This window comes from Aquarana catesbeiana, linkage group LG10 (genome assembly GCF_042186555.1).
Source record: "Aquarana catesbeiana isolate 2022-GZ linkage group LG10, ASM4218655v1, whole genome shotgun sequence".
NCBI lineage: Eukaryota > Metazoa > Chordata > Amphibia > Anura > Ranidae > Aquarana > Aquarana catesbeiana.
Window position 1 is genome coordinate 179,707,882 of NC_133333.1, and position 14,539 is coordinate 179,722,420.

General features: G+C 45.3%; 1 protein-coding gene and 1 pseudogene across 2 annotated transcripts in view; one reads left to right on the forward strand and one right to left on the reverse strand.

Annotated features, from left to right (window-relative positions):
- TNFRSF14 (TNF receptor superfamily member 14) overlaps positions 1-14,539 on the forward strand; it is a 199,109-nt gene that overhangs the window by 7,203 nt on the left and 177,367 nt on the right. The window lies entirely within an intron of this gene.
- Positions 2,672-2,735, reverse strand: LOC141111544 (U4 spliceosomal RNA; annotated as a pseudogene).

Consider the following 14,539-nt stretch of genomic DNA (forward strand, 5'->3'; position numbering starts at 1 on the left):
TTGTAAAAAGAACATCATTCCAACAGTCAAGCTTTGCAGCTTCAGGACCTGGATGACTTGCCATAGTTGATGGAACCACAAATTCTGCTCTCTAACAGAAAATCCTGAAGGAGATTGTCTGGCCATCAGTTCCTGACCTCAAGCTCAAGCGCACTTGGGTTATGCAGTGGGACAATGCTCTGAAACCCACCAGCATGTTCACCTCTCAACGGCTCAAAAAAACCCCAAAATTAAGGTTTTGGAGTGGCCTAGTCAGAGTCTGGACCTAAATCTGATTGCGATGCTGTGGCATGACCTTAAACAGGCCATTCATGCTGGAAAACTCTCCAATGAGGCTGAATTAAAATAATTCTGCTAATAAGAGTGGGCCAAAATTCCTTCACAGCGATGTGAAAGACTCATTGGCAGTTATTGCAAATGCTTGATTGCAGTTGTTGCCGCCAAGGGTGGCACAAACAGTTAATAGGAGGCAATTACTTTTTCACTTAGGGCCAGGCAGGTTTGGACAGTTTTTTTTTTTTTTTCCCTTAATAAATGAAATCATTTTAAATACTGAAATTTGTATTTACTTGGGTTGTTATCACTGTGTTATATTAAAATTTGTTTGATCTGAATCATTTAAATGTGACAAATATGCAAAAATAATAATCAGGACGGGGACAAATACATTTTCACTGCACTGTAATTTTGTTGACTCTTCCTCTTGTTCCAGCCACGGACCACAGGGGCATTTTTTATTTTCTCCTACTGACCACCAGGGCATTGTATCTCCTCCTGACTGCCGGAGCATTGTACCTCCCACTGACTTCCAGAGCACCGTTCCTTGCGCTGACCACTGAAACAGGAACATTCTTCCTCCCACAGACTGCTGGGACATTCTTCCCCCTCCTGACCGCCAGGGCATTGTTCCTCCTGCCGACTGCCAGGGCATTATTCCTACTGTTCATTCGTCCTGCTGATTTCTGGGACATTCTTCCTCCTGCTGACATTGAGGAACTCTTCCTGTTGTTCCACTGACTGCTGGAGCATTGTCGCCACCCTCCTTTCTTCCTCACTAATCTGACAGTGGGGCATTCTTCTTTCCACTCACACTGAGGCATTTATCCTTCCACTTACACTGGGGCATTGTTCCTTCCATTGATCACCAACACTGGGTTATTGTCCCCCCCCCCCCCCCTTTCTTCCTTCCACTGACTGATAACACTGGTGAATTCTTGCTCTTGTTGGCACTGGCGCATGCTTTCTTCCTCTGACTGTCAGGGCATTTTTCTTCCTGCTGGCCGCTAATACTGGGGCATTCTTCCTCCCATAGACACCAGGCATTGTTCCTCCCACTGACTACCAAAACTAGGGCAATGTTGCGCCCACTGACCGCTCACAGTGTACTATTGTTTCTCCCACTGACTACTGGGTGCAGTGATCCTCCCACTAACCATCTGGGCATTGTTCCTCCCGTTGACCACTAGAGAACTCTTCTTCCTGCTGACAGCTAGGACGTTTTTTTTTTTACGCCTCACTCTATCGAAAAGCCAGTGGCGTGCAAAACACACCTCAAAAACTTCCACCCGGTGCCAAAAAAAAGTGCCCACACATAGAGAGTGAAACACAAAAACATGCAACGGGTGTACAGAGTCCTCCACTAGGGAAGGACCTTACCCTGATCCCCCGGGGCGTTAGGCTCCAGACAGGGACTGAGGTACTCAGACAAAGGGTCCATCTGGCCGAAACCAGGCGGACCCCCACAACTGGAAGGTCTGCCGAAACAGACCGACCCAAGTACAGTGGGGCTCCCCCGAAGGGAGACCCCTCAAAGGAGAGGGCGAACCAAGCCAAAAGGCCTATGTCCACCCCCTCCCAAGACTTTCAGAGTAGGCCTGAGGACCCACACCCTACTCGCCACACAGTGACAAAACGTGTATACAAAGACAACCAAAAAAAGACAAAAAAGTGACAAACAGGGGTAAAAGAGAGTGGGGAAGATAGTGAGATGGGAGAGTGAAAGTGGCCATTGTGCTATACAATGGCCGGCCCTCCGGCCAGGCATAAAAATTTCCCCTGGTCCTGGCCAAAAGGCCCGGCCCAAGAGGCAGGTGCGAAAAACGTGTGTTGTGGTGAAGTGACCATGGTGCCATAAAATCAAGTGCTTACACACCGTGACTATACGGCACCCCTGAACTGCCACTTCAGGGGCACATTCACCACTGGCTTTTCGAAAAAGCCCTGACCCCCCCCTGCCCAGACCACAGCAGACCCCACCACAGGCAGAAAGGATATGGAGATCAGGAAGCCGGAAAGAGTCCTTAATCAGGCTCTGCCGTCGCTCCCATCACTCCCTCCTAATTACATTCGGGAAGTACTAACCACTCCCCCCTCCTCAAGAGGGACGTAAGCGTTCTCTCCCGAATAACTGTCCGGAGCTAGATCTGCCCCAATCCAGGCCAGAAGGCCAGGGTCCCGACCCTCCGGTTCAGACCCCGTGGTTCTCCATCCCCATCAGAAGGCTTCCCTTTCAGCTACGAACCGCTCCAGGTCACCTTCACTCCAGCAGGCTTTGCATAGCAACCGCAATCCCGTCTCTATTTCGCCATAGATCAGGGACGGAAGCAAGCGTCACCTCCTGGAAACTGATAAGAACAGATACTACACTTGATCTTCGCCAAAAGGCCGAGAAGCAATTAGCAATAATCACGCCTCAGTTGAACCTCATTGGCTATGATACTGCCACTGCAACAGCTCTCAAAACAGCAAGAGCCAATCTGTCTCATAGCATCAAGAAGGCAAAACAACAATATGCTAAAAAAAATTAATAAACACTTTAGCGACAAAGACACGCGGGCCCTGTGGCAAGCCATCCAGACCATCACTAACTACAAGCCCCTGCCACAGACCAATGATAATGATACTTCTTTCCCAGATGCACTCAACCACTTTTATGCATAGTTTGAGATGCAGAACCAAACACCTTCACAAAAACTACTCATATCCCGAAATGACCGGATGCTCTGCTTTTCTCCAGCCGACGTAAGGAAGACCCTGTTCAGGATCAACTGGCCCTGATGACATACCTGGACGTGTGCTGAGAGACTGTGCTGTACAGCTGACAGATGTCCTTACAGATATCTTTAACATTTCGCTGAGCCAGGCGGTTGTCTCTACGTGTCTTAAATCCACCATCATAATTCCAGTGCCAAAGAAGACACCTGTGTCCTGTTTGACTATCGTCCTATAGCACTAAGTCCAATAATGATGAAGTGCTTTGAGAGATTAGTCATGCATCACATTAAGTCCAGTCTTTCAAACACGCTGGACACGCTGGAGTTTGCATACGATCCAAACCGTTCCACAGGCGATGCAGTATCTTCTACTCTTCACTTGGCCCTTACCCACTTAGAACAGAAAAACTCTTATGTTAGAATGCTGTTCATTGACTTTAGCTCAACATTTAATACAATAATCAGCAACTTACCACTAAATTGAACTCACTGGGCCTCATCCTTCCCCCTCTGTAATTGAATCCTGAACTTTTTAACCGGAGGACCTCAGTCAGTTAGTGTTGGCTGCAGCACGTCGAGCACTACCACACTGAGCACGGGTGCCCCACAGGGATGTGTGCTCAGCCCGCTGCTCTTCACACTGTTGACCCACGACTGTGCTGCCAAGTTCAGCTCCAACCATATCATCAAGTTTGCGGATGACACAACTGTGGTAGGTCTCATCAGCAACAATGATGAAACACTCCACAGAGAGGAAGTGGAACAACTGGTTAAATGGTGTAGTACAAACAACCTGTTCCTTAATGTAAGCAAAACAAAGGAGGTTGTGATGGATTTCAGGAGAAATTCTATTGATCACTTCCCACTGACCATCGACAGCTTGACTGGAGAGGGTAAGCAGTATTAAATTCCTGGGAGTGCACATCTCAGAGGATCTTACCTGGACAACCAACTTCACGTCACTAACCAAGAAGGCACAACAGCGCCTATATTTTCTCTGCCACCTTAAAAAAGCCAGCCTCCCCCCCCCCCCCACCCATCCTTACTACATTTTATAGGGGAACCATTGAAAGAGTGCTGACTAGCTGCATCATTGTCTGGTATGGACCCTGCAGCGGCTAGTGAAGACTGCTGAAAAGATTATTGTTGTCCCGCTCCCCTCCATCCTGGACATTTTCCATACACGATGCTCCAGAAAAGCTACCAGAATCGTGAGGGATCCTACTCATCCCTCCAACAGTCTCTTTCAGCTCTTGCCATCAGGTAGAAGGTACTGGAGTATCAAAACCAGGACTGTCAGACTGTTCAACAATTTTTTTTTTCCCCAAGGCTGTGAGAGCCTTCAACTCCAATCCTCTTTGAGGCGCCTTTCACAAGGAAGGCTATTCTGCCGCAGTTAAAAGCATGTTTTTTTTTCTTTCTGTGAAATTCAAGATTCCAGGCACTGCGATCAGCTGCATTTGTACAGTGCGATTAGCTGCAGTTGCGTTTAGCTGCGGTTTGCCATTTCCATAGCAACCCGACAGGGTACTGACTCGTACTGAATGGGGATCCGACTTGGATCCTCACCAATGCCAGGCACTGTTTGGTATGAATCTTGAGGGGGAACTCCACATCAAATTTTAAATAAAAAACTGGCATGGGTTCCCCTCCAAGAGCATACCAGGCCCTTCGGTCTGGTATGGATTTTAAGGGGGAACCCCTAAGCCGAAAAATGACGTGGGCCCCCCCCAAAATCCATACCAGACCCTTATCCGAGCATGCAGCCCGGTCGGTCAGGAAAGGGGGTGGGGACGAGCAAGAGTCCCCCCCCCCCCCCCTTCTGAACCGTACCAGGCTGCATGCCCACAACATGGGGGGGTTGGTGCTTTAGGGCAAGGGGGGCGCCCTGCGGGGCCCCCCACCCCAAAGCACCTCGTCCCCATGTTGATGAGAACAAGGGTCTCTTCCCGACAACCCTGGTTGTCGGGGTCTGCGGGCGGGGGGCTTATCGGAATCTGGGAGCCCCCTTTAATAAGGGGGCCTCCAGATCCCAGCCCCCCACCCTATGTGAATGAGTATGGGGTACATCGTACCCCTACCCATTTCCTTAGGAAAAAAAGTGTCAAAAAAAAAAAAAACACAGACAGGTTTTTAAAGTGATTGATTGATTTTTTTTTTTTTTTTTTGGCAGCTTCGGGGGTCTTCCAACTTCTGGGGTCTCTCAGGCCTCATCTCCCTCTCTCCGGTGTTGTCTCCACGCTCTCTGGTTCTTCTCCGGTGCCTTCTTCCTTCTGCCGGGCTCCTCCGCTATCTTCTGCTCTTCTTTTTCTAGCGGAGGAGCCCGGTCTTCTGAGACGTCTTCTTCCCTCTTCTCTTCCTGGGATGTTGACATGACGCTCCCTCTCACTGTAATGCCGTGAGCGAGGTCCGCAACCAATTATATAGGCATGGGGCGTGGCCACCAGGAGAAGTCACCCGGTGACCACGCCCCTTATGTCGTCACAGTCCCATCTTGCCCCGCGACTTTGACGACATAAGGGGCGTGGTCACCAGGTGACATCTCCCGGTGGCCAAGCCCCATGCCTATATAATTGGTTGCGGACCTTGTTCACGGCATTACAGCGAGAGGGAGCGTCGTGTCAACATCTCAGGAAGAGAAGAGGGAAGAAGACGTCTCAGAAGACCGGGCTCCTCCGCTAGCAAAAGAGCAGGAGATAGCGGAGAAGCCCGGCAGAAGAAAGAAGGCACCGGAGAAGAACCAGAGAGCGTGGAGACGACACCGGAGAGAGGGAGAAGAGGCCTGAGAGACCCCCGAATTTGGAAGAAGATCCCCGGAGCTGCCTAATTACTTTAAAAACCTGTCTACTGTGGGTTTTTTTTTTTTTTTCTAATTGACACTTTTTTTCCTAGGTGAATGAGTAGGGGTACGATGTACCCCATACTCATTCACATAGGGTGGGGGGCCGGGATCTGGGGGCTCCCGGATTCTGATAATTCCCCCCGCCTGCAGACCCCAACAACCAACGGCCAGGGTTGTCGGGAAGAGGCCCCTGTCCGCTCGCTCGTCCCCACCCCCTTTCCTGACCGACCGGGCTGCGTGCTCGGATAAGGGTCTGGTATGGGTTTGGGGGGGACCCCCACGCAGTTTGTCGGCTTAGGGGTTCCCCTTAAAATCCATACCAGACCAAAGGGCCTGGTATGCTCTTGGAGGGGAACCTATGCTGGTTTTTTATTTAAAATTTGGCGTGGAGTTCCCCCTCAAGATTCATACCAAACAGTGCCTGCCATTGGCGGTGATCCAAGTCGGATCCCGGTGCTTGTCACTCATTGGGAAAGGATAAAACATTTTTCCTTTCCCGATGAGCGAGCCAGCTCGGCGCTGCTATCCGCAGCTGACACAGTGCACTGCGATTACCTGTGGTTATGTGCGGATAGCTGCGCTAAATCTCTCCTAGACAGTCAATTTTATTTTTTCTATCCGCACCAAACTGCATGTAATGAAAACGCAGCTAAACGCAGTGTGTGAATGGGGCCATAGGAAAGCATTGTGTGCATTTAACTGCGGTAGAAAACGCAGCTAAAAGCACAATTTTATCCGTCCGTGTGAAAGGGGCCTGAAACCTCTTCTATTCCTATATATTGTGATCAGGAATGTCTCACGTCCCCTCCTTTTTTACTCTTGAATATGCACTAGACACTTTTAAAAACACTTGCTGCTACGAAGACTTTTGGAAACATATAGTATATGTAAAGTTGCGTAGTTCCCAGATGTGTATTCCTCACTGTGTTTTTATTCTTTGTATATCTAGTTATAATTTATATTTAATTTGTATGTAGCACCGTGGCCCTGTGAGATACGACATTTCGTTCTATTGTATGTTCTTACGTGTAGTGGAATGACAAAGCTTGACTTGACTTGATAATCCCTTATATGGTCACCATCACATACAGTAAGGATAATTCTCCCAAAAGAGGACACAATTCTAATGCCGCGTACACACGGTCGGACTTTTCGTCTACAAAAGTCCGACAGCCTGTCCGACAGACTTCCGACGTACCTTCGGCGGACTTGCGGCAGACTTTCTTACGAACGGACTTGCCTACACACGACCACACAAAAGTCCGACGGATTCGTACGTGATGACGTACACCGGACTAAAATAAGGAAGTTCATAGCCAGTAGCCAATAGCTGCCCTAGCATGGGTTTTTGTCCGTCGGACTAGCACACAGACGAGCGGATTTCGGGGTCCGTCGTACTTACGACGTAAAGATTTGAAGCATGTTTCAAATCTAAAGTCCGTCGGATTTGAGGCTAAAAAAGTCAGTTGAAAGTCCGGAGAAGCCCACACACGATCGGATTACCAGCCAGCTTTAGTCCGTCAGCGTCCGTTGGACTTTTGTAGACGAAAAGTCCGACCGTGTGTACGCGGCATAAGAACCTGGCAGAAGTTCTAACCATACCCTACAATGCCTACTACACCATCCAAAATCCCCCCCAAAATTTTGAGTAAGGTTTTACTTTAATCAAGAACCATGTGTGTAAAAAAAAAAAAAAAAAAAAAAAAAAAAAGACAAAATAAAAGTTAAAACGGCAAATAATTTTAAGACATAAAATAACTTCTCAAAAAAAAAAAAAAAATCAGTTGGGATGCTGGGAAACTTTCACAAAAATCCAAAGTTTTACATTTCCAAAGTCAATCTAAACTTGACTCCAAAAAGTGTTTATTACAAAGCAAGAAATTATGGAAAATGATGTGGTAAGCTCCTGGCAGCCCTTCCTGGTGAGATGATTGGGCCAATATATATATATATATATATATATATATATATATATATATATATATATATATATATATATATATATATATATATATATATATATAATTAGGGGTGCAACGGATCATGTGGCAGGGTATATTGGCGGGTATTGTCAGGGCACTGCAGAGTATTGCAGCAGGGCATTGCTGACATCCGATCTCTCCCCTCCACTGTACAGATCAGTACACAGAGGGGAGAGAGGAACCGGCGTCATGACATGACGCCGGTTTGTTACAAGTGATCGCTCCGTCATTTGACGGAGCAATCACATGCTAAACGGCCGCCGGGTGTACCAAGATGGCCGCTGCTCCGGAGCTAGGCCGAAGCCGCGGCCTTTCCTATGGCCGAGGCCACAGAGTGCTCCGCGGATCGCGGGTGTCGCGATCCGCGGAGGTTGATCCGTACGGGTCACGGATCGATGACAATCCGTTGCACCCCTAATATATATATATATATAATAAAGGGATGCACCGATGACACTTTTTTGACACTGAGTACGAGTACCAATACTTGACGTCATGTACTCGCCGATACACGATTTTGGTGACCATTTTTTAAAAAAATAATGAAAAATTACACATTTTTGCCATAATATGAGGAATTGAAATGCAGTCAAAAGACATTATGAAAGAAAACATGTTTATTTGCTGGTCACAAAGCTGTTAAAGCGCAAATTGCACAGAACATGTTATATAAAAAAAATAATGTCATCAATGACATGTACATTGCAAGTTCACAATGTTTAGGCATGAGGAGAAGCAAGAACAGTACAGTACCTCAGTCAACTCAAAACACAAGACATTATTTATAAAATTTCAAAAACCAAAAAAAAAACAAAACACAGGTTTGTTTCCAATTCAACTTACACATCTGTCTGTGAAATGTGTTTCTCTTACACAACATTCCAGGATGGCAAGGATGTGTGTTAGGTTGGAATGTAGGCTGCAGTAAGGCCTCGTGTACAGCTCAAAGCAGCTGCTTCTCCAGGTGTTTTAGCTCTTTTGAGCTTTTTACCGCCGACGCCGAAGGCCTGGCTAATGGCTCATGACTTGAAATTTTGAGGCCTGCATTGTACAGTCACATCGGTCCCTGCCCTCAAGTAGCTTACAAGTAGGCACTTGGTACTCACTTTTAATGTACAGTGAGGAAGAGGTGGACCCTAAAGAGGAAGGGGTGTGGTTTATAGATGACTGGGTGGGTCTTAAACAGAAAGGGGTGTGGCCTTGACAGGAAGGGGCAGGGTATATTTAAATTAGGGGGTGCACGAGTTTAGTCAGGCCTAGGGCAGCACAAAACCTAAATACACCACTGAGAAGGTCCAATCAGCAACAGGCAGTCTAAAACTGGAGATCCATCCAAAACTTAGGTTCTTTGGATGGATCTCCAGTTTTAGACTGCCTGTTGCTGATTGGACCTTCTGACTGCTATAAACTTTTTTATTTAGTGCAATACAGTGTTATCTACATGGGACTATTATATACTGTTCACTAATTGTTTTTATCATATTGTTTTTATCACACGCATTCATTAAATCTCTTAACCTTTATTTTTTAACCTTTATTTTTGGACTGCTGCTAATTGTTTGTGTGATATTCAGAGCCTGGACATTCTTTGGTCATTGTTCTATATCTGTATCTATCAGTTACGGTTAGTCCAGCTGCACTGATTTCCCTCCCCCCCCCCCAAGTTCAAGTCATGTCAGTCTACTCAGTACATGTTATGTATCACATGGATTATTGACTATATATTATATGTTATTTTTTTACATGCCTTGATTGAGGTCCCTGGGTTTACACTCATTGGCGCTGGTTTCTTATTATGTTTTTGAACAGTACCTCAAAACTAACATTATTTTGTAAACATTTTTTAAATAATAAAAAAAAAGTGCTAGCTTCTAGTTCAACTTCTTATGAAACTCGTGAAAAAACATATTTTTCACAGACCAAAATTAGGGTCATTCCAGGATGGCAAGGCCAATGAGCCAAGGACTTAGCAGCAGTAAGGCCACATGCACAATAAAGCTCAAAGTAGCTGCTCCTACAGGCGTTTGAGCACCCTGTTTTTGAGCCTTTCGTTTGCCTGTAGTGTTAACTCTATGCTGCTCCATATTAGGCTATGTGTCCCCCATGCATTGCACGTTGAATCACTTATAGTGTGCAATGTGCACACCATAGGTGATTCACTTTTTCACTTAAGGAAAAAGGTTGTGGCATGGAGTTTAAAAAGGCAAATTTTTTTTTTTTTAAAGGCCAACATGGAGGGGAGTTAACAGGCAGAGGAAACGCTAAAAAAAGCGCTCAAATGCCATGTGGAGCAGTTGCTTTGAGCTGCAGAGTGCAACTGTGCATGATGCCTTACAGTTGGATAGTAACAGGGCGGTGGATTACTTTTCCAATTCAAACGCAAGTGGCAAGATTTTTTTTTAAGAAACAGAAGAATCTTTGCATGTTCAGTTAGAAGTCGTTTTCTGGTGTCAGTCAGAATATGTGCACTGAACAATCTCTCACTTTCCACACTACTGCAAGGAGCTGAAAGATATTTTTGTGCCATTTGGGCTAGAGTGGGAAATCAGTTTATTGACTGCCCAATAGTTAAAGGGGTTGTAAAGTTATTTTTTTTTTTTTTTTTTAAATAACAAACATGTTATACTTACCTTCACTGTGCAGCTCGTTCTGCACAGAGTGGCCCCGAACCTGGTCTTCTGGGGTCCCTCGGCGGCTGTTTCAGCTCCTCCCCGCAAGCATTTACCACCTTCATGCGAGCTCCCTCGCACGGTGGTGAGTGCTTGCGGGCGCGCTCCCGTGATACAGCCGCCCGGCGCGCCGCGTCATCGGATGTGATTGACAGCAGCGCGAGCCAATGGCTGGGCCAATCCATCCACTGCAGCCAATCAGCGACCAGGCTGAGCTGCAATGAAGCTGACGAGGACGAGGAGCGAAGATTCGAGGCGTCAGGTAAGTAAAACGGGGGGCCTGGGGGCGGCGGTACTGTCAAAAGTTTTTTCACCTTAATGCATAGAATGCATTAAGGTGAAAAAATTTTTACCTTTACAACCCCTTTAAGAGATTTGTCCGAACAAGGCACAGTGACCTCTCCAAGATATGCTTCTAGTTGTATGGTAGCAGCTGTGGGAGCACTGTTCTCAAATGTAGATGAATAAGCAATTTCTTGAAAAACACTGTCCACAGTCACACTGGTACCTGGCTGTTGCTCAGTGCGAGGCCTTTTGGTAGCTGGTTTCTCAAGCGCCTCAGGTGTAGCTGCCATCTGCATTTGAGAAGAACCGATCTTTATACCTAGAAGAAGAAAAATAAAAGACATAAGACAACATCATGCAAGCAAAGCAACAACTGTGGACGCTTGCTGTGGGGGCACTGCTAGAAGGAAAGGTGACGGCAGGGGACACGCCAAAAACAGTTGTCTGGCCTGCTCTGTGCAAAACCATTACACAGAGGCAGAGCAGGTAAGTGTGTTTGTCATTATCGATTTTGTTTTGTGTTTTTTATGAAGGTGAGATTTGCAGTGTTATCACTTGCATTACAAAAATTTTTTGTAATGCAAGCAAGTGATAACACTGTAAAATATCACCTTCATCCAAAAAACAAAATCATATCATCAATATTCAAATAAAAACAATGCAAAATAGCAGCCAGCAATAATTGATTACCTTGGATCGAGTAAGGTAGCGATGCAGTAAAGTGGATTTTGCTCCATGTCCGAGAACCGTTTCTGCAAAGCACCAAGCAATGTGTTCTTCATCGTTTTAACACCGTGGTCCTCATCCACTTTTTTAGATAATAATCGCTGTAGCACAGTCACTACAGGAATTACATCCGAGGCAAAAGAATCTGAACAACTCACATGCCGAGGCAACTCTTCAAAGGGAGCCAAGATGTTGATCATCTTCTCCATGAGATTCCACTGATTTGCAGTGATCGTTGCAGGCAGCTCATGTTCTGACACATATACTCCAGAGACTGCAGCATGTAAAAAGTGCTGTTCCAGCGAGTCTGAACATCTTGTTGAAGTCTTTTAATGGGTTGACCAAGCTGGATCTGAATATCTTGCAGCCGAGAATATGCCAGGTTTGAATGTTTAAAGTGACCAACTATTTTGCGCCCAACTCCCACAGCCTCCGTAATGCTGCGCTGTGATAAAAGCCCCTCTGAGACAGCCAGCTGCAGTGTATGTGCCACACATGAAAGGCTCTGATGACCAGCATCGTGTACACCTTTTATCATATTTCTGCCATTATCACGGACTACCACATGGACAGAACTTTTGGGAATCGCCCAAGTGTCAAGCATTTCTTCTAGTATGCTTCTTATAACTTGGCCTGTGTGAGAGCCTTGAAATGTCTTTGCATGCAGCATGACTTGATGCAGAGTGAAATTGGCATCAATCCACTGTGCAGTTAAGCTAATTACAGACACTGGACTCACACTACTGCTCCAAATGTCCGTGGTGAAACTGATAGTCTTTATGTCCTCCTGTAGCATGTTGGTAATGTGTTTTTTCACTGTGTTGTGTAATTGTGGCAACATGACATCTGTGACATGACGGCGGCTGGGAATTTCGTACTTTGGCTCCAAAAGATTCATAAGTCGCCAAAAACCCACATTGTCAACTAACTATTGATAGTGACTGATCATCAAGAACGATGAATTGGGTAACTACTTCAGAAATTTTTTTAGCCGTTGGGTTATCCATGGAAAATTTTTCACATCTGGCAAGGGTTTGCTGCAGTGTCAGTTGCTGAGTGCAAGAGCTAGTGACATCTGTAAATTCCCCATGCTCAGTCTTGTGTTTCATTTTGAGGTGTTTTATGAGATTACTGGTATTATAAGAGCTAACTTTTGAACCTCCTCTGGATATTTTGGCAGAACAGAGTTTGCAGTCTGCAATGCGTTTGTTGGTTTCATCAATTTTAAAAAACTTCCAGACAGCTGACATTTTGCTGGTGGCAGTGGCATCCGTTTGCATTGCACTTAAAGCCAGAAATAAGTAAGTCTCTCCACCTTAAGGGGAAAAAAATGAGAAAAATGGGGACCCTAAAAAAGTATGTATTTGTAAACATAAGAACCACTAATTGCATAAATGTGCAATGTGGAACCTAGGTTTTATTAATGAAGGCATTGATATCCCAGTCGATGTTCATCCCATACGGAGAGTAGCATTTGAGCTGATGGATCCAGAATGTCTCTAACTGTGAGACATCTCTCACACATGATTCACCTCTCTGAGGGACAAATTTATCAATGACCTGGAACTTAGTGTCTGAGGGATTTTGGTTTGGTTTATTTTCAATTTATTCAATTTATTTTTTGGCACTATCGATTGTGGAGATATAATTAATATACTTCCGACCATGTACTGAACAATGTGTCAGGTATTACCACGGCCGATTTTTATGCAATTATGAGCATGACTACAGCACAATTGTTTTTGGACACAATATAATTTATTATGTTGATCCATGTACCATCAATATTTACACTAGCTCAGCTCTATCACTTTGTATTGTGTGATGTTATATCTTTTTTATATAATTGTGTACTAAGATGCTCCGAGTCACCAGGGTGTTTTAAATATGATGTTTGCAATGCAAACATATTCATAGCAGTGTTTTATCTACTGGATAATTGTTATGGTTGCCCAGTTACACTACATGGTGAGACTGTTTGTTTCGTGATCACATGATGCAGGTCATGTGTTCCTTGAGTGATCACTGGCTGATTACCACACAGATTCAGTGCTGTGTTGGGGCAGACCCAGCCTTTGATGACTCTTCCTGGCCACATGACATCAAGGAGCCAGTCATAGACAAGGGGGAGTTGTAGTTATCAGCTGTTCCTGTTCAAATGATTATTATTGAAGATTACATTGACTACTATATATTGCGTGGTGTATTGTAGCAGGTTTATGCCCCAGTTGAAGTACACTTGTATTAAACATGTCGGGTACATAGCCTGCTTGGCTCTATACACTATGCTTACTTTTTATCAATTTTGCGATCACTTTATGTACACATCTGATGCGATGTTTGTATGATTTTATACTTTTTTTTTTTTAATAAAATTTTTAAACCTGGGATTCATCTGCACTATGTGGAGGCCCTTTTTTTTTTTTTCTTTTCCTATGATCCATGCTGCCCTTTGGAGATAAAGAGAACCACCTTACCAGGAACCTCATCACGGCCCAAATCTCTGTCATCGCTGGCCCTAAGGATTGCAAGTTTAGACGTACACCAATCCTTCTACAGGAGTTCCAGCTGGAGTATGTGCCCGTGAGGATCGTTTCTGCCTGTTTGACCCACTTCTGCTGGCGTGTGTGTCCACGATTTTTGGTAGGGGTATTCACCCACCTTCCCTGGTGTTGGATGCACATCCCCGGGTGTTGTGTATAAATCCCTGCACATTTCGGCTCCAATATTGCATTTTAGGATTTCCAACGCCCTGTGATTACATCTATGGAATTGAACATGTTACATTGAACTATTTCAGGAACTCATGAATGGTTACTTTGGTTATCTTGCTATCTTCTGCACATAGTATTTTCAGTATGCACATTGGTATAAAATGTTCATTCATTTATTTCACCAATTAATATTTTATATTGAGCGCTCATGAGACTGCCCTGCCTGGCCCGCTCTGCCTCTCTCGTCTCATGTCTCTCCTGACGTCAGCAGGGAATTCGGGGCTGAGAATTCCCCGCTGACGTCAGAGACCTGAGACGTGAGAGGAGA